Here is a 20,543-nt window from a genome sequence, read left to right as displayed (position 1 = left end):
AGCCCTGACCTTCAAAGTAATTGTATTTGAAAACAGTCTTTAGGGAAGGTATTAAGGTAAAAAGTGGTCTTAAGGATGGGGTCCTAATGTGACAGGACTGATGTCCTCATAAGAAGAGGAAGACAGGAGGCGCAGCATAATGGTGGATGGGACAGACGTGTAGCTCACCTCTCCCAAGTCATCAAGTGAGAGGAAGGGGGGGGTCTGGACCTTTTCCCCGCGTGGATTATTGGTGTAGACAGACAGCTGGAGATGCTCAGTGAATTGGCGATTGCTGTATATGAGGTGTAATTTAAAACCACGGACTCTGTTGTAGAGATTTTCCCTGCTTGGCCATGCTGGCCAGCAGGTCCCTCCCTCATGGAGGACAGCAGCTTGCAATTCCTGGCAAAACCCAACTGACGAAAATTTATTCCTGAGCAGAGTTTGGCACCTGAAAGGGGAGCCACTCAGAATCACAAGGAACTAAGCAACCCAATGGAAAATTGAAAGGAAAGGATCTTGCCTCGGAAACAGACATTTTGAATTGTCCCAAATGGCGGGCACCTTCCCCCAGAACAACAAGAGTGATTAAATAGACCGGACCATTCCTGGTGGGGAATATTGGCGCGGGCTGGCAGTTCAGGCTGTGTGGCAAACTGGCAGGTGGCTGGACTCAAAATTCCAGATTCAAAAGTGAGACTCTGACCCACAAAAACTGAGTATAAGGTGTCCGTGCACCACAGCTGCGACAGCAGCGAGACCCAGTGGCAGCCAACACCCTCCCCCATAGCTGATTGCAGTTGCCAGTTTGCAGGAGAACGCCAGAGCTGAGTGGAAAGATTTGTGAAGCGTGGACTCCTGCACTGAGTTGGGAGGTTGGATAGGAGTGCTGTCTGGAACAGAGCAGCTGAGGTTGCACAACAATTAGGTAAAAAAACTTTTTACAGAAACTCCAAAATGGTGATTGGCCAGGTAGGGTGGTTACTGTGGTACCAGTATAAACTGCGAATCAGGTATAAGCCTGGGAACCACTCACAGCACCACCAGGTGTCTAGAAAGTATATTGCATTATAAATATATTCCTACAAAAGTTGATCCCTACATCATATATATAGATGTATATTTCTACATATATACAAAAATAATATTTTTGTGGTTGGTGCCTTTTTTATTCTCATCATTTTCTTGGAGGAACTATCATTAATTTTTATTATTTTTTGTTTTTTATTTTTAATTTTTTCTTTCTTCTTTTTTAACTTTTTTATGAATACCACTTTTTTTTTCTCCCTTCTCTCTTCCTCTTCTTCCCTTCCTATGGTTTCTGAGAGTGCTAACATCAGATTTCTAGAGGGTGTTTTGTTTGTTCGTTTTGTTTGTATGTTTTTTACCCTTTTTAATTATTTTATGATTATCATTATTTTTCTTGTAGTTGTTGTCTGTATGTTTATGTGTCTCTGATTGCTTGTGCATCTGTGGGCTTGTGTGTCTGGTAGCCTTTTCATCTGTTTATTTGCTCATTTGGTCTCAATGAGTTTGGTGTTTCGACCTGCAATTCTGAGATGCCAGCACTCCCCTCCACTCTCACTCTGAGGTCTGGAGGCCTGTCCCCCAGGAGTACAGATTCTTGGGTGATTTCTTGAGGGCTGTGGACAGGGCCTGGACTGCAGCTGGTCAGTGCTGATTCTGCAGCATGGGAGTGAGGAGATGACAGTCGGCTGAGAGGAAACCACACCGCAGTGACAGTGCCCTGAGGCGCAGAGTAGCAGCTGTTTTTGGCAACAATACGGCCCACCCTGGATATTCCGAAGCCACAACCCCTGTCTCCTTGGGCAACCAGAGGAGGCCTGGCATCTTCTCAGATGGCAACCACTGCGGAACAGATCTGGGACTGAAACACAGGCCCTGTGAGTAAAGGGTTTTCTTGTGGCGGTACCAGCCTGGGTGGAGTGCGGGGACTAGAAAACACATGCACAGAGCTGGAAAATTCCACAGGCAGGGCTGACCCCAAGGACTGCTTTACTGAGCCTAAGACACATCCAACCGTCAGGGGATCATCAGCCTATAGACAAAGGAAGGCAAGAGGCTAGAGCTGACCAGGCTAGGAGTACAAACCTGCAGGAGTAAAGACAGGGCCTGAGGCACAGTTTCTCTTCTGCAGAGGAATTTAGCAGGGACAGAAAGAAATTCCCACAAAGTTGTTCTGTTCTGTCACTAACATCAATCAGCGGCAGGGCTGGAACTGAGTAAACACCCCCCAGCCTCCATCAAGCACCTGAGGTTATCAGGCCTCACCACCCCCTGCCGGATAGAGGCAGAGAGCAGTGGCCTGGCTGAGCAGATGCAGATTTCCTTGTGATTCAGGCAGGTGCAAACCCCTTCAGTATCTGCTAACAGGAGGCAACTGAGTCACAGCCCTGCAGGACTATCAGTGACTGGGTGTGACAGAGGTGCAAGGTGGGGAAGGAGGCATCAACATTCCCAGACTACTCTATTTGCTGGGTGGGTCCTCCTGACTTCACGGAGCACTGGAGCAAGTCATATCTGAATTGTGACCAGACCCCTGCGATCCAGCTCCCAGAGACCTTTGAAACTCTCACACCTGAGACAGGTGCTGACTGAGACAATGGATTTGGACCTTTTGAACTGAGCCAAACGCCTGAGGACTATTCAAGTGGTGCCCTAAGTGTGTGGTTGTAGAAAGGTTTGATTTTCCTTTTCCAATTGTTGCCTGTGGGGGGTGGAGTGACTTAATTGCTGGTATTTCTCCACAGCTGAGACTTCAACCCAGAGTAACTGTTTCACTATGGTCAAACAGAGACCAGCTGAAAACAAGACAGAACCAATTAGTCCCACCACACCAAATTGGTCCACAGTTTCTCAGGCCATAGCACTGTACGGTTCATCAACAAAGCTCCAGGGGAAAAGTCAAATGGTGTAAAATAATCATGGGGCAGAATCAACGGATAAACTCTGGTAACATGAATAACCAGAATAGATCAAACCCCCCCAAGGAAAGATATGGCAGATGTAACTGAAGATCCCATTCATAAACAACTGGCCGAGATGTCAGAAATTGAATTCAGAATTTGGATTGCAAACAAGATTAATAGAATGGAGGAAAATTTGGTAGTAGAAATTTGAAGAGCAATTCAAAAGTCAGAATTAGAAATTCGAGGAGAAATTCAAAAGTTGTCTCAAGAATTTAATGAATTTAAAGACAAAACGACCAAAGATTTTGATGCACTGAAGCAAGAATTTGCAGCCCTCAAAGATCTGAAAAATACAGTAGAATCCCTCAGTAATAGAGTGGAGCAAGCAGAAGAAAGGATTTCTGACATTGAAGACAAAGCTTTTGAATGCTCCCAAACTCTCAAAGAGGAAGAGAAATGGAGAGCAAAAAAGCTCTCTCAGAGAGCTCCGGGATAATTCGAAGAAGGCTAATATCTGCCTCATTGGAATCCCTGAAAGGGATGAAGTCGCCTCGCAAGGCACAGGGGCCGTTCTCCATGAAATTATGAAAGAGAATTTTCCAGACATGCCAAGAGATTCTGAAATTCAGATAGCAGACAGTTGCAGAACCCCAGCATGACTCAATCTGAATAAGACACCCCAGGCATATCATAATTAATTTCACTAGTGTTAATATGAAAGAGAAAATTCTGAAAGCAGCCAGACGTAAGAAATTCATTACCTACAAAAGGGAAGAATATTAGAATGACTGCACATCTCTCTGCTGAAACTTTTCAAGCCAGAAGAGGATGGTCATCAACTTTTAATCTCCTAAAACAAAATAACTTACAACCCTGGATCCTGTATCCAGCTAAACTGAGTTTCATTTATGATGGAGAAATTAAATACTTTAATGACATTCATATGTTGAAGAAATTTGCCATAACCAAACCAGCTCTTCAGGATATTCTCAGACCTATCCTCCATAATGACCAGCCCAATCCTCTACAACAAAAATAAACTCACTCAGAAACTACTGATCAAACTCCAACTTCCACACTGGTGAAAGGATTAAAATTGTCACTGGACTTTCAAAAAACTCGATACCCAAAATTTTACCAGACTTATCAATATTCTCCATTAATGTGAACGGCTTAAACTGTCATCTAAAGAGGCATAGGTTAGATGACTGGATACAAAAACTTAGGCCAGATATTTGCTGCATACAAGAGTCACATCTTACCATAAAAGATAAATATAGACTCAGGGCGAAAGGATGGTCGTCCATATTTCAGGCAAATGGTAGCCAGAAAAAAGCAGGTGTTGCAATTCTATTTGCAGACTCAATAGACTTTAAACCAACAAAAGTAAGGAAGGATAAGAATGGTCACTTCATATGTGTTAAGGGTAATACTCAATGAGATTTCAATTATGAATATTTATGATCCAACCAGAATGCGCCTCAATTTATAAGAGAAACTCTAACAGACATGAGCAACTTGATTTTCCTACATAATAGTCAGAAATTTCAACACTCCTTTGGCAGTGTTGGATAGATCCTCCAATAAGAATCTGAGGAAAGAAATTTTAGATTTAAACCTAACCATCCAACATTTGGATTTAGCAGACATCTACAGAACAACTCATCCCAACAAAACTGAATAAACATTCTTCTCATCAGCCCATGGAACATACACCAAAATCAATCACATCTTAGGTCACAAGTCTAACCTCAGTAAATTTAAAGGAATAGAAATTATTCCTTGCATCTTCTCGGACCACCATGGAACAAAAATTGAACTCTAACAACAGGAACCTGCATACTCATACAAAAACATGGAAGTTAAATAACCTTATGCTGAATGATAGCTGGGTCAGAGATGAGGTCAAGAAGGAAACTGCCAAATTTTTGGAACAAAATGACAATGAAGTCACAAATTATCAGAACCTCTGGGATACTGCAAAGGCAGTCCTAAGAGGGAAATATATAGCACTGCAAACCTTCCTCAAGAGAATGGAAAGAGAGGAAGTTAACAACTTAATGGGACATCTCAAGCAACTGGAAAAGAAAGAACATTCCAACCTCAAACCCAGTAGAAGAAAAGAAATAACCAAAATTAGAGCAGAATTAAATGAAATTGAAAACAACAGATCAATAAATCAAAAAGTTGGTTTTTTGAGGAGGGTGGAGCAAGATGGCAGCCGAGTAACAGCTTCCTTGCATCTGGGCACCGTGAGTCTGGGGATATAGGACTCCAGGCATCTCTGGCTGGTGGGATCTGCCTATCATCACCCCTGAGAGGATACAGGGAGTCAGCGAGAGACTTCTGGACCCCAAGAGGAGAACTAAAACAGTGGAAAACCGGCAAGTGGTCGCGTGTGTTCAATCCGCCTAAACCCGCCCGCAACTGTAAGTTCAGTAGCAGCGAGACTGCAAACCAGAAAGGCCTTACCTGTGAACTGTTTTGGTGTCTTTGGACTTGGCACTCAGCTGAACTGCCTTGGGGAGAGCCTGAGCGGGAGTGCGGAGAACTTTGGCCTTTGTCTAGGGCCCCAGTCTGAGCCGCTGAGCCAGACGGAGCTAATAGAGTTTGGCTCTGGGTCACAGGCAGACATTGTGAGCGATCTGCCCTGGCAAGCTCCGCCCTCAGGGTCGCAGAGCTGGAATTGGGTGGGAGCTGGTAACCCAGCGACCAAGTAGCCTAAGGGCGGGGTCTGAGCCGCCTTGCAGCCCTAACCCTCGGGGGCAGAGGGAGACCAGTTTTGACACACAGGGTAAGTGGATGGCCACTTCAGCAGTGATTCCAGCAACAAGCACTTCCCTGAGAAAGCTTCTGCTCAGTAAGTGAACAAGTTCAAAGTGCCTTTTAAGTGGGCTGAAGAGAGATTTAGGGTGTCTACCTGCTGGGGTTTGAGAAACTAGCAGCCTCCAGTCGTATCAGAACTGTGATTAACATCTCATACCCCAGAAGACCACGTGTTGCCCAGACAATATTCAATTCCATATACATACTGCTTTCTTTTTGGTTGCGTGTATGTTTTTTTTTGTTTGTTTGTTTGGTTTTTTTTTTGGTTTGGTTGTTTTTTTTGTTTATTTTGACGTTCTAGATTGTTGTTTTGTTTTTTAAGTTCAACCTTTTCCATACACATCCTTTTTCTTTCTCAATTTTTCTAGTTTAATTATAATTTCCCATTGCTGCCTATTTCAATAATCAGAACTTCATTTTTGTTAGTGTTTCCACCACTATTATTTGGTTTTTCCAGCCAATTTTATCCCGTAAAGTTTTCTGTTTGCTTGTTTTGGTTTGATTTATAGCATTTTTGTCTTTCCTCTCTACTTGGTGGAGGTGGGGTACTGTGTCTGATCAGGTTAGCAAAGAGCTGCTGACCTCAAGGGAACCACCCCACTGGGCACCCCCAGAAGGTGTTTTTTTTTTTTTTTAAGGTTGTATCAAAGTACCCTACTGTACACCTATATTGCTCTGTCTCCCTCTTTCTGTGCCTCTCTTCTTTTTGTCAATATTCCTTTCACCCAACCACTCTCCTTTCTCTATTTTCTTTTTTTTCATTTTTTTTTTTTCTTATCACTTGGTCCTCATTTCTTTCATCGCTTTTTTGCTCTTAAACCTTCTCACCCTTCTGGTCCTGTAACCCTTAGTCCACAGGCACAAGAACTTAAAGAGCAAGAGGAATTGAAAGGAAAATTAGGGCAAGTAAACAGATAAAAGAAATCACCCATGAGGAAGAATCAGCAGAAAACTCCAGGCAACATGAAGAACCAGTCCAGAACTACCCCGCCAAGGGACCATGAGGTAGCTACTGCAGAGGATTCCACCTATACAGAAATGTTAGGAATGACAGAAAGGGAATTTAGAATACACATGTTGAAAACAATGAAGGAAATGATGGAAACAATGAAGGAAACTGCTAATAAAGTGGAAAATAACCAAAAGGAAATTCAAAAACAGAATCAAATCAGAGATGAACGATATGAAGAATATAAAAAGGATATAGCAGAGCTGAAGGAAATGAAACAGTCAATCAGGGAACTTAAAGATGCAATGGAAAGTATCAGCAACAGGTTAGACCATGCAGAAGAAAGAATTTCAGAGGTAGAAGACAAAGTTTTTGAGATAACTCAGATAGTAAAAGAGGCAGAAAAGAAGAGAGAGAAAGCAGAACGTTCACTGTCAGAATTATGGGACTTTATGAAGCGTTCCAACATACGAGTTATAGGAATTCCAGAAGGGGAAGAAGAATGCCCCAGAGGAATGGAAGCCATACTAGAGAATATTATAAAAGAAAATTTCCCAAATATCACCAAAGATTCTGACACACTGCTTTCAGAGGGCTATCGGACCCCAGGTCGCCTCAACTCTAACCGAGCTTCTCCAAGACACATTGTGATGAACCTGTCCAAAGTCAAGACCAAAGAAAAGATTCTGCAAGCTGCCAAGAGTAAGCGCCAGTTGACCTACAGGGGCAAATCCATCAGATTGACCGCAGACTTCTCTAATGAAACTTTCCAAGCAAGAAGACAATGGTCATCTACCTTTAATCTACTTAAACAGAACAATTTTCAGCCCAGAATTCTGTACCCTGCTAAGCTAAGCTTCAAAATTGACGGAGAAATCAAATCATTTACGGATATACAAACATTGAGGAAATTCGCCACAACAAGACCAGCTCTACAGGTTGAAATACTTCAACCTGTTCTGCACACTGACCACCACAATGGATCAGCAGCAAAGTAAGAACTCAGAAATTAAAGGACAGAACCTAACCTCCACACTGATGCAAAAGATAAAACTAAGCAATGGACTCTCACAAAATAAGATGAATAGAATACTACCACACTTGTCAATTATCTCAATAAATGTTAATGGCTTGAATTCCCCACTGACGAGACATAGATTGGTTGACTGGATTAAAAAACACAAGCCATCCATTTGCTGTCTGCAAGAAACACACCTGGCTTCAAAAGACAATTTAAAGCTCCGAGTCAAGGGTTGGAAGACAATTTTTCAGGCAAATGGAATTCAGAAGAAAAGAGGAGTTGCAATCTTATTTTCAGACACATGTGGATTTAAAGCAACTAAAGTCAAAAAAGACAAAGATGGTCACTTTATATTGGTCAAGGGAAAAATACAACAAGAAGACATTTCAATTCTAAATATTTATGCACCCAATTTAAATGCTCCCAGATTCTTGAAGCAGACCTTACTCAGTCTGAGCAATATGATATCTGATAATACCATCATAACAGGGGACTTTAACACTCCTCTTACAGAGCTGGACAGATCCTCTAAACAGAAATTAAACAAGGATATAAGAGACTTAAATGAGACTCTAGAACAACTGTGCTTGATAGACGCATATAGAACACTCCATCCCAAAGATAAAGAATATACATTCTTCTCATCACCCCATGGAACATTCTCCAAAATTGATCATATCCTGGGACACAAAACAAATATCAACAGAATCAAAAGAATTGAAATTTTACCTTGTATCTTCTCAGACCATAAGGCACTAAAGGTGGAACTCAACTCTAACAAAAATGCTCGACCCCACCCAAAGGCATGGAAACTAAACAATCTTCTGCTGAATAACAGATGGGTGAAGGAAGAAATAAAACAGGAAATCATTAACTTCCTTGAGCATAACAACAATGAAGACACAAGCTACCAAAACCTGTGGGATACTGCAAAAGCAGTTTTGAGAGGAAAATTCATCGCTTTAGATGCCTACATTCGAAAAACAGAAAGAGAGCACATCAACAATCTCACAAGAGATCTTATGGAATTGGAAAAAGAAGAACAATCTAAGCCTAAACTCAGTAGAAGAAAAGAAATATCCAAAATCAAATCAGAGATCAATGAAATTGAAAACAAAAGAATCATTCAGAAAATCAATGAAACAAGGAGTTGGTTTTTTGAAAAAATAAATAAAATAGATAAACCATTGGCCAGACTAACCAGGAATAGAAAAGTAAAATCTCTAGTAACCTCAATCAGAAATGATAAAGGGGAAATAACAACTGATCCCACAGAGATACAAGAGATCATCTCTGAATACTACCAGAAACTCTACCCCCAGAAATTTGACAATGTGAAGGAAATGGATCAATATTTGGAATCACACCCTCTCGCTAGACTCAGCCAGGAAGAAATAGAGCTCCTGAACAGACCAATTTCAAGCACTGAGATCAAAGAAACAATAAAAAAGCTTCCAACCAAAAAATGCCCTGGTCCAGATGGCTTCACTCCAGAATTCTATCAAACCTTCAAGGAAGAGCTTATTCCTGTACTGCAGAAATTATTCCAAAAAACTGAGGAAGAAGGAATCTTCCCCAACACATTCTATGAAGCAAACATCACCCTGATACCAAAACCAGGAAAAGACCCAAACAAAAAGGAGAATTTCAGACCAATCTCACTCATGAACATAGACGCAAAAATTCTCAACAAAATCCTAGCCAATAGATTACAGCTTATCATCAAAAAAGTCATTCATCATGATCAAGTAGGCTTCATCCCAGGGATGCAAGGCTGGTTTAACATACGCAAGTCTATAAACGTTATCCACCATATTAACAGAGGCAAAAATAAAGATCACATGATCCTCTCAGTAGATGCAGAAAAAGCATTTGATAAAATCCAGCATCCTTTTCTAATTAGAACTCTGAAGAGTATAGGCATAGGTGGCACATTTCTAAAACTGATTGAAGCTATCTATGACAAACCCACAGCCAATATTTTACTGAATGGAGTAAAACTGAAAGCTTTTCCTCTTAGAACTGGAACCAGACAAGGTTGTCCTCTGTCACCTTTACTATTCAACATAGTGCTGGAAGTTCTAGCCAATACAATTAGGCAAGACAAGGAAATAAAGGGAATCCAAATGGGAGCAGAGGAGGTCAAACTCTCCCTCTTTGCTGACGACATGATCTTATACTTAGAGAACCCCAAAGACTCAACCACAAGACTCGTAGAAGTCATCAAAAAATACAGTAATGTTTCAGGATATAAAATCAATGTCCACAAGTCAGTAGCCTTTGTGTACACCAATAACAGTCAAGATGAGAAGCTAATTAAGGACACAACTCCCTTCACCATAGTCTCAAAGAAAATGAAATACCTCGGAATATACCTAACGAAGGAGGTGAAGGACCTGTATAAAGAAAACTATGAAATCCTCAGAAAGGAAATAGCAGAGGATATTAACAAATGGAAGAACATACCATGCTCATGGATGGGAAGAATCAACATTGTTAAAATGTCCATACTTCCCAAAGCAATCTACCTATTCAATGCCATTCCTATCAAAATACCAACATCATACTTTCAAGATTTGGAAAAAATGATTCTGCGTTTTGTATGGAACTGGAAAAAACCCCATATAGCTAAGGCAGTTCTCTGTAATAAAAATAAAGCTGGGGGCATCAGCATACCAGATTTTAGTCTATACTACAAAGCCATAGTGCTCAAGACAGCATGGTACTGGCACAAAAACAGAGACATAGACACGTGGAATCGAATGGAAAACCAAGAAATGAAACTAACATCTTACAACCACCTAATCTTTGATAAACCTAACAAGAACATACCTTGGGGGAAAGACTCCCTATTCAATAAATGGTGTTGGGAGAACTGGATGTCTACATGTAAAAGACTGAAACTGGACCCACACCTTTCCCCACTCACAAAAATTGATTCAAGATGGATAAAGGACTTAAACTTAAGGCATGAAACAATAAAAATCCTCCAAGAAAGCATAGGAAAAACACTGGAAGATATTGGCCTGGGGAAAGACTTCATGAAGAAGACTGCCATGGCAATTGCAACAACAACAAAAATAAACAAATGGGACTTCATTAAACTGAAAAGCTTCTGTACAGCTAAGGAGACAATAACCAAAGCAAAGAGACAACCTACACAATGGGAAAGGATATTTGCATATTTTCAATCAGACAAAAGCTTGATAACTAGGATCTATAGAGAACTCAACTTAATCCACATGAAAAAAGACAACAATCCCTTATATCAATGGGCAAGAGACATGAATAGAACTTTCTCTAAAGACGACAGACGAATGGCTAACAAACACATGAAAAAATGTTCATCATCTCTATATATTAGAGAAATGCAAATCAAAACAACCCTGAGATATCATCTAACCCCAGTGAGAATGGCCCACATCACAAAATCTCAAAACTGCAGATGCTGGCGTGGATGTGGAGAGAAGGGAACACTTTTACACTGCTGGTGGGACTGCAAACTAGTACAACCTTTCTGGAAGGAAGTATGGAGAATCCTCAAAGCACTCAAGCTAGACCTCCCATTTGATCCTGCAATCCCATTACTGGGCATCTACCCAGAAGGAAAGAAATCCTTTTATCATAAGGACACTTGTACTAGACTGTTTATTGCAGCTCAATTTACAGTCGCCAAAATGTGGAAACAGCCTAAATGCCCACCAACCCAGGAATGGATTAACAAGCTGTGGTATATGTATACCATGGAATACTATTCAGCCATTAAAAAAAATGGAGACTTTACATCCTTCGTATTAACCTGGATGGACGTGGAAGATATTATTCTTAGTAAAGCATCACAAGAATGGAGAAGCATGAATCCTATGTACTCAATTTTGATATGAGGACAATTAATGACAATTATGGTTATGGGGGGGGAAACAGAAAGAGGGAAGGAGGGAGGTGGGTGGGGCCTTGGTGTGTGTCACACTTTATGGGGGCAAGACATGATTGCAAGAGGGACTTTACCTAACAATTGCAATCAGTGTAACCTGGCTTATTGTACCCTCAATGAATCCCCAACAATAAAAAAAAAAAAAAAATAGTATTGAGGATACTTTTTCCCCCACATGACAATATATTCTAAAAACTCATGTTCTTTGGAAAGTGGGAAAGTTCTTAATCTATAAATGATCAAAATAAATAAGTAAATAAATAATTGTAAAAAAAAAAAAAAAAAGTTGGTTTTTTGAAAAGGTGAATAAAATAGATAAACCTTTGGCTAACCTAACCAGGAAAAAAAGAGTAAAATCTCTAACTTCATCAATCAGAAACAACAAAGACGAAATAACAAAAGACTCCTCAGAAATTCAAAAAATCCTTAATGAATATTATAAGAAACTTTATTCTCAGAAATATGAAAATCTGAAGGAAACTGACCAATACTTGGAAGCACGTCACCTTCCAAGACTTAGCCAGAATTAAGTGGAAATGTTGAACAGGCCAATATCAAGTTCTGAAATAGCATCAACCATACTAAATCTCCCTAAAAGGAAAAGCCCGGGACCAGATGGCTTCATGTCAGAATTCTACCAAACCTTTAAAGAGGAACTAGTACCTATATTACTCAACCTGTTCCAAAATGTAGAAAAAGAAAGAAGACTACCCAACATGTTCTATGAAGCAAACATCACCCTGATCCCCGAACCAGGAAAAAACCCAACAAGAAAAGAAAATTACAGACCAATATCACTAATGAATATACCCTGTTTCCCCCGAAAATAAGACATCCTCCGAAAATAAGACCTACTTACAGGAAAGATAAGACGTCCCCTGAAAATAAGACCTAGCGCATCTTTGGGAGCACACCTTAAAATAAGACACTGTCTTATTTTCCATGTCTTATTTGCATCTACCCTGTTTCCGGGAAACAGGGTAGATGCAAAAATATTCAACAAGATCCTAACAAACAGAATCCAGCAACACATCAAACAAATTATACATCATGACCAAGTCGATTTTATCCCAGGGTCTCAAGGCAGGTTTAATATACGTAAATCTATAAGTATAATTCAGCAGATAAACAAATTAAAAAACAAAGACCATATGATTCTTTTAACTGATGCAGAAAAAACTTCTGATAATATCCAGCATCTCTTCATGATCAGAACACTTAAGAAAATTGGTATAGAAGGGACATTTCTTTTTTTCTCTCTTTTTTTTTTATTGTTAAATCATAGCTGTGTACATTAGTGCAATCGCCTGTACCCATTCTAAGATGCACCATAGATGTGGCCCCACCCATCACCCTCCCTCCACCAAAACCTCCCCCCTCCCTTCCCCTTCCTTGGCCCTTTCCCCATAGTCTTGTGCTATAGTTGGGTTACAGTCTTTGTGTGAAAGCTGTAATTTAGCTTCATAGTAGGGCTGAGTACATTGGATACTTTTTCTTCCTGAGATACTTTGCTAAGAAAAATATGTTCCAGCTCCCTCCATGTAAACACGAAAGAGGTAAAGTCTCCACCTTTCTTTAAGGCTGCATAGTATTCCATGGTAAACACGTACCACAATTTGCTAGTCCATTCGTGGGTCGATGGGCACTTGGGCTTCTTCCATGACTTAGCAATTATGAATTGGGCTGCAATAAACATTCTGGTACAGATGTCTTTGTTATATTGTGACTTTTGGTCTTCTGGGCATAAATCTAGTAAAGGAATAATAGGATCGAATGGCAGGTCTATTTTTAGGTCTCTAAGTATTCTCCAAACATCCTTCCAGAAGGAACGTATTAGTGGGCATTCGCACCAGCAGTGTAGAAGTGTGCCTTTTCCTCCACATCCATGCCCACATGTCTGGTTTTGGGATTCTGTTATGTGGGCTACTCTTACTGGGGTTAGGTGATATCTCAGAGTAGTTTTGATTTGCATTTCTCTGATGATTAAGGATGGTGAGCTTTTTTTCATGTGTTTGTAGATTGTGCGTCGGTCTTCTTTAGAGAAGTTTCTCTTCAAGTTCCTTGCCCACCCTGAGATAGGGTCACGTGTTCTTTTCTTGTTAATATGTTTGAGTTCTCTGTGGATTCTGGTTATTAGACCTTTATTGGAGGTATAACCAGCAAATATTTTCTCCCATTCTGAGGGCTGTCTGCTTGCTTTACTCACTATGTTCTTGGCTGTGCAGAAGCTTTTTAGTTTGATCAGGTCCCAGTAGTGTATTTTTGATACTGCTTCAATTGCCTGGGGAGTCCTCCTCATAAAATATTCACCCAGGCCGATTCCTTCAAGAGTTTTCCCTGCATTTTCTTCAAGTATTTTTATAGTTTCATGTCTTAAGTTTAAATCTTTTATCCAGTGAGAGTCTATCTTAGTTAACGGTAGAAGGTGTGGGTCCAGTTTCAATCTTCTACAGGTTGCCAGCCAGTTTACCCAGCACTATTCGTTAAATAGGGAATCTTTTCCCCACTGAATGTTTTTTATTGGCTTGTTAAAGATCAAATAACGGTAAGTAGCTGGATCCATCCCTTGGTTCTTACTCTGTTCCAGACATCTACTTCTCTGCGTTTGTGCCAGTACCATGCTGTTTTGATCACTATGGATCTACAGTACAGTCTCAGGTCTGGTAGCATGATTCCTCCTGCTTTGTGTTTATTGCTCAGTAATGTTTTGGCTATTCGAGGTTTTTCCTGATTCCATATAAAACAAAGTATTATTTTTTCAAGATCTTTAAAGTATGACAATGGAGCTTTAATAGGAATTGCATTAAAATTATATATTGCTTTGGGCAGTATGGACATTTTAACAATGTTGATTCTTCCCAGCCATGAGCATGGTATGTTTTTCCATCTGTTAACATCTCCAGCTATTTCTTTTCTTACAGTTTCATAGTTCTCTTTGTAGAGATCTTTCACGTCCTTTGTTAGGTATACTCCCAAATATTTCATCTTCTTTGGCACTACTGTGAAAAGAATAGAGTCCTTGACTGTTTGTTTGGCCTTGTTATTACTGGTATATATAAAGGCTACAGATTTATAGGTGTTGATTTTGTAGCCTGAGACATTGCTATATTCCTTGATCACTTCTAAAAATTTTGTAGTAGAATCCCTAGTGTTTTCCAGATATACGATCATATCATCTGCGAAGAGTGAAAGTTTGATCTCTTCTGACCCTATGTGGATACCCTTGATCGCCTTTTCTTCCCTAATTGCAATGGCTAAAACTTCCATTACAATGTTAAAGAGCAATGGAGACAATGGGCAACCTTGCCTGTTTCCTGATCTAAGTGGAAATGATTTCAATTTAACTCCATTCAATACGATATTGGCTGTGGGTTTGCTGTAGATGGCCTCTATCAGTTTAAGAAATGTCCCTTCTATACCAATTTTCTTAAGTGCTCTGATCATGAAGGGATGCTGGATATTATCAAAAGCTTTTTCTGCATCAATTGAAAGAATCATATGGTCTTCATTTTTTAGTTTGTTTATGTGTTGAATTACATTTATAGATTTACATATATTGAACCAGCCTTGAGACCCTGGGATAAATCCGACTTGGTCATGGTGTATAATTTTTTTGATGTGTTGTTGGATTCTGTTTGTTAGGATCTTACTGAGTATTTTAGCATCTGTATTCATTAGTGATATTGGTCTATAATTTTCTTTTCTTGTTGGGTCTTTCCCTGGTTTGGGGATCAAGGTGATGTTTGCTTCGTAGAATGTGCTGGGTAATATTCCTTCTTCTTCTATATTTTGGAAGAGGTTTAGTAGTATAGGTACTAGTTCTTTAAATGTTTGGTAGAATTCTGACGTAAAGCCATCTGGTCCTGGGCTTTTCTTTTTAGGGAGATTTTGTATAGTTGATGCTATTTCAGAACTTGATATAGGCCTGTTCAACATTTCCACTTCATTTTGGCTAAGTCTTGGTAGGTGGCGTGCTTCCAGGTATTGGTCGATTTCTTTCAGATTTTCATATTTGTGAGAGTACAGTTTCTTGTAGTATTCGTTAAGGATTTTATGAATTTCTGAGGGGTCTGTTGATATTTCATCATTACCATTTCTGATTGATGAAATTAGAGATTTTACTCTTTTTTTCCTGGTTAGGTTGGCCAAAGGTTTATCTATTTTATTGATCTTTTCAAAAAAAACAGCTTTTGGATTTATTGATCTGTTGTATAATTTTGTTTTCAATTTCATTTAATTCTGCTCTGATTTTGGTTATTTCTTTTCTTCTGCTGCATTTGGGGTTGAAGTGTTCTTCTTTCTCCAGTTGATTGAGATGTTCCATTAAGTTATTGACTTTCTCTCTTTCCGTTTTCTTGAGGAAGGCTTGCTGTGCTATAAATTTCCCTCTTAGGGCTGCCTTTGCAGTATCCCAGAAGTTCTGGTAATTCGTGTCTTCATTGTTGTTTTGTTCCAAAAATATGGTGATTTCCTTCTTAATCTCATTTATAACCCATGTATATTCAGCATAAGGTTGTTTAGCTTCCATGTTTTTGTATGGGTATGCAGGTTCCTGTTGTTATTTAGCTCAACTTTTATTCCATGATAGTCTGAGAAGGTGCAAGAAATAATTTCTATTTTTTTAAATTTGCTGAGGTTAGATTTGTGGCTTAGGATGTGGTCGATTTTGGAGTATGTTCCGTGGGCTGATGAGAAGAATGTGTATTCAGTTTTTTTGGGATGAAATGTTCTGTAGATGTCTGTTAAGTCCAGATGTTGAATAGTTGAGTTTAAATCTAAAATTTCTTTGCTTAGCTTCTTTTTGGAGGATCTATCCAGGACTGCTAAAGGGGTGTTAAAATCTCCAACTACTATGGAAGTGGAGGAAATCGAGTTGCTCATGTCTGTTAGAGTTTCTCTTATAAATTGAGGTGCGTTGTGGTTGGGTGCATAAATATTAATAATTGAGATCTCATCATATTGAGTATTGCCTTTAACAAATATGAAGTGTCCATCCTTATCCTTAATGATTTTGGTTGGTTTAAAGCCCATTGCATCAGCAAACAGGATTGCAACGCCTGCTTTTTTCTGCTTTCCATTTGCCTGGAATATAGATGACCGTCCCTTCACCGTGAGTCTATATCTGCCTTTTAACGTAAGATGCAATTCTTGGATGCAGCAGATATCTGGCTTGAGTCTTTGTATCCAGTACGCCAACCTATGCCTTTTTAGAGGACAATTTAAACCATTCACATTGACTGAGAGTATTGATAAGCCTTTCGAGAGACCGGTGGACATTTTTAATCCTTTTGCGACTGTGGAAGTTGGAATTCGATCAAAAAATTTTGGGGTGGGTTTACTTTTGTGGTGGAGAATTACGATGGTCTTTATGGAGGATAGGTCTAAGAATGTCCTGGAGAGCTGGTTTAGTTGTGGCAAATTTCTTCAACATGTGAATGTCATTTAAGTATTTAATTTCTCTGTCATAAATGAAGCTCAGTTTAGCTGGGTACAGGATCCTGGGTTGAAAGTTATTTTGTTTTAGGAGATTAAAAGTCGATGACCATCCTCTTCTAGCTTGAAAGGTTTCAGCAGAGAGATCTGCAGTTATTCTGATATTCTTCCCCTTGTAGGTAATGGTTTTCTTTCATCTGGCAGCTTTCAGAATTTTCTCCTTCATATTAACTTTAGTGAAATTGATTATGATGTGTCTGGGGGATGTCTTATTTGGGTTGAGTCGTGCTGGAGTTCTGAAACTGTCTGATATCTGAATTTCAGAATCTCTTGGCATATCTGGAAAGTTCTCCTTCATAATCTCATGGAGAAGAGACTCTGTGTCTTGTGAAGCCACTTCATTACTTTCGGGGATCCCTATAAGACGAATATTGGTTTTCTTCGAATTATCCGAGAGGTCTCTGGGAGAGTGGTCTGTTTTTGCTCTCCATTTCTCTTCTTCTTTGAGGGTTTAGGAGCGTTCAAAAGCTTTGTCTTCAGTGTCAGAAATCCTTTCTTCTGCTTGCTCCATTCTGTTACTTAGCGATTCTACTGTGTTTCTCAGATCTTTGAGGGCTGCAACTTCTTGTCTCAATGTGTCAAATTCTTTGGTCATTTGGTCTTTGAATCCGTTGAATTCTTGAGATGACTTTTGGAATTCTAATTCAATCTTATTTGCTATCCAGATCCTGAATTCAATTTCTGACATCTCAGCTATTTGTTTGGGCATGGGGTCTTGTGCTGTTTCTGCCCCATTGATCCTTGGGGGAGTTAATCTACTCTGATTGTTCATATTGCCAGAGTTTTTCTGTTGATTTTGCCTCATGCTTGTTTTTTCACCGTTGCCTCTGGCTGTCCTCAGAGTTGGGGAGGTGTCTCTCCAAGATTAGACCCCAGCGGGATCACTCTATTGTTGCTGGATCTTTGTAGGGAGTGACCCTGTGTAGTTCCTCTGGGGCTGCTCTAGCTAGGGAGTTCTGGTTGTGGAAGCAGCTCCGGTTTGTGACACTCCCGGATCCAGCAACAGGGCTGGGGGTGGTGCGCACGGTTCTGGGAGTGCCAGGCGCCCAGTGACTTTGGCACAGAGAGCCCAAGGCTCCAGCAATCTCTGGGCAGGAGAAGAGCTCTGCACAGTGGCAGGGACAGCTCCAAAGAGCATGCAGCTACCAGAGTCCCTGTCCAGATGAACGGGCTAGTGTGGAAGCTGGGAGGACACAAGAGGGAGGACGCAGGGTTGCGTGGCTCCCGCAGTTACTGGTCAGGGAATGTGGAGGCCCAGTGGGTGTGGGTCACCAGTCGGGGGTCGCTGCACAGCTCTTATGGAGGTCTGGGTGGCGCCAAGCCCAGGAGTTTGAGGTTGCTATGAGCTGTGACGTCACGGCACTCTACCCAGGGCAACAGCCCAAGGCTCCAGTGTGCCAAAACCGTCTCACTCTGTCCCTAAGGATTAAGGCTGTAAGGCAGCTCAGCCCCCGCCTTTAGGCTGCTCAGTCAGTAGGTTACTTTGACCCGCCCAATCCTTGCTCTGAGACCCTGAGGGCGGAGCTTGCCGGGGCAGTTCTTTTGCAATGGCTTCCTGCACCCAGCTCAGTGGCTCAGTCTGGGGCCCTAGACAATGCCCAAAGTTCTCCACACTCCTGCTCAAGCTCTCCCCAAGGCAGTTCGACTGAGTGCCAAGTCCAAGAACACCGAAACATTTCACAGGTAAGGCCTTTCCGGTTTGCAGTCTCACTGCTGCTTGTACTTACGGTTGCCGGAGTGATTAGGTCGATGGAACACACGCAACCACTTGCCAGTTTTCCACTGTTTTTGTCCTCCTCTTGGGGTCCAGAAGTCCCTTGCTGGCTCCCTATATCCTCAAAGGGATGATTATAGGCAGATCCCACCGGCCAGAGATGCCTGGAGTCTTGTCTCCCCAGACTCACTGTTCCCAGTTGTAGGGAAGCTGTTACTCAGCCGCCATCTTTAATCCTCTTATAGAAGGGACATTTCTTAAACTGATAGATGCCATCTACAGCAAACCCACACCCAATATCATATTGAATGGAGTTAAATTGAAATCATTTCCACTCAGAGCAGGAACCAGACAAGGCTGCCCATTGTCTCCACTGCTCTTTAACATTGTAATGGAAGTTTTAGCCATTGCAATTAGGGAAGAAAAGGCGATCAAGGCTATCCATATAGGGTCAGAAGAGATCAAACTTTCGCTCTTCACAGATAATATGATTGTATATCTGGAAAACACCAGGGATTCTACTACAAAACTCTTAGAAGTGATCAAGGAATACAGCAGTGTCTCAGGTTACAAAATCAACATTCATAAATCTGTAGCCTTTATATATACCAACAATAGTCAAGCTGAAAAAACAGTTAAAGACTCTATTCTGTTCACAGTAGTGCCAAAAAAGATGAAATATTTGGGAGTTTATCTAACAAAGGATGCGAAAGATCTCTGTAAAGAGAACTATGAAACTCTAAGAAAAGAAATAGCTGAAAATGTTAACAAATGGAAAAACATACCATGCTCATGGCTGGGAAGAATCAACATGGTTAAAAAGTCCATACTACCCAAAGCAATATGCAATATACAATTTTAATGCAATCCCTATTAAAGCTCCACTATCATACTTTAAAGATCTTGAAAAAATAATACTTCATTTTATATGGAATCAGAAAAAAACCTCAAATAGCCAAGACATTACTCAGAAATAAAAACAAAGCAAGAGGAATCACGCTACCAGACCTCAAACTATACTATAAATTGATAGTGACCAAAACAGCATGGTACTGGCACAAAAACAGAGATGTAGATACCTGGAACAGAATAGAGAACCAAGAGATAAACCCAGCTACTCACCATTATTTGATCTTTGACAAGCCAATTAAAAACATTCAGTGGGGAAAAGATTCCCTATTTAACAAATGCTGCTGGGTGAACTGGCTGGCAACCTGTAGAAGACTGAAACTGGACCCACACCTTTCATCGTTAACTAAGATAGACTCCCACTGGATTAAAGATTTAAACTTAAGACATGAAACTATAAAAGTACTAGAAGAAAGTGCAGGGAAAACTCTTGAAGAAATTGGTCTGGATGAGTATTTTATGAGGAGGACCCCCCGGGCAATTGAAGCAGCTTCAAAAATACACTACTGGGACCTGATCAAACTAAAAAGCTTCTGCACAGCCAAGAACACAGTAAGTAAAGCAAGCAGACAGCCCTCAGAATGGGAGAAGATATTTGTAGGTTATGTCTCCGACAAAGGTTTAATAAGTAGAATCTACAGAGAACTCAAACGTATAAGCAAGAAAAGAACAAGTGATCCCATCTCAGGCTGGTCAAGGGACTTGAAGAGAAACTTCTCTGAAGAAGACAGGTGCACGGCCTACAGACATATGAAAAAATGCTCATCATCCTTAATCATCAGAGA

At 40.5% G+C, this 20,543-nt stretch overlaps 1 protein-coding gene across 5 annotated transcripts in view; it reads right to left on the bottom strand.

Annotated features, from left to right (window-relative positions):
- NRG4 (neuregulin 4) overlaps nucleotides 1-20,543 on the bottom strand; it is a 145,672-nt gene that overhangs the window by 45,627 nt on the left and 79,502 nt on the right. The window lies entirely within an intron of this gene.

The sequence above is a fragment of the Nycticebus coucang genome, chromosome 6 (genome assembly GCF_027406575.1).
Source record: "Nycticebus coucang isolate mNycCou1 chromosome 6, mNycCou1.pri, whole genome shotgun sequence".
Taxonomy (NCBI): domain Eukaryota; kingdom Metazoa; phylum Chordata; class Mammalia; order Primates; family Lorisidae; genus Nycticebus; species Nycticebus coucang.
This window is presented reverse-complemented; position numbering and strand designations above follow the sequence as displayed.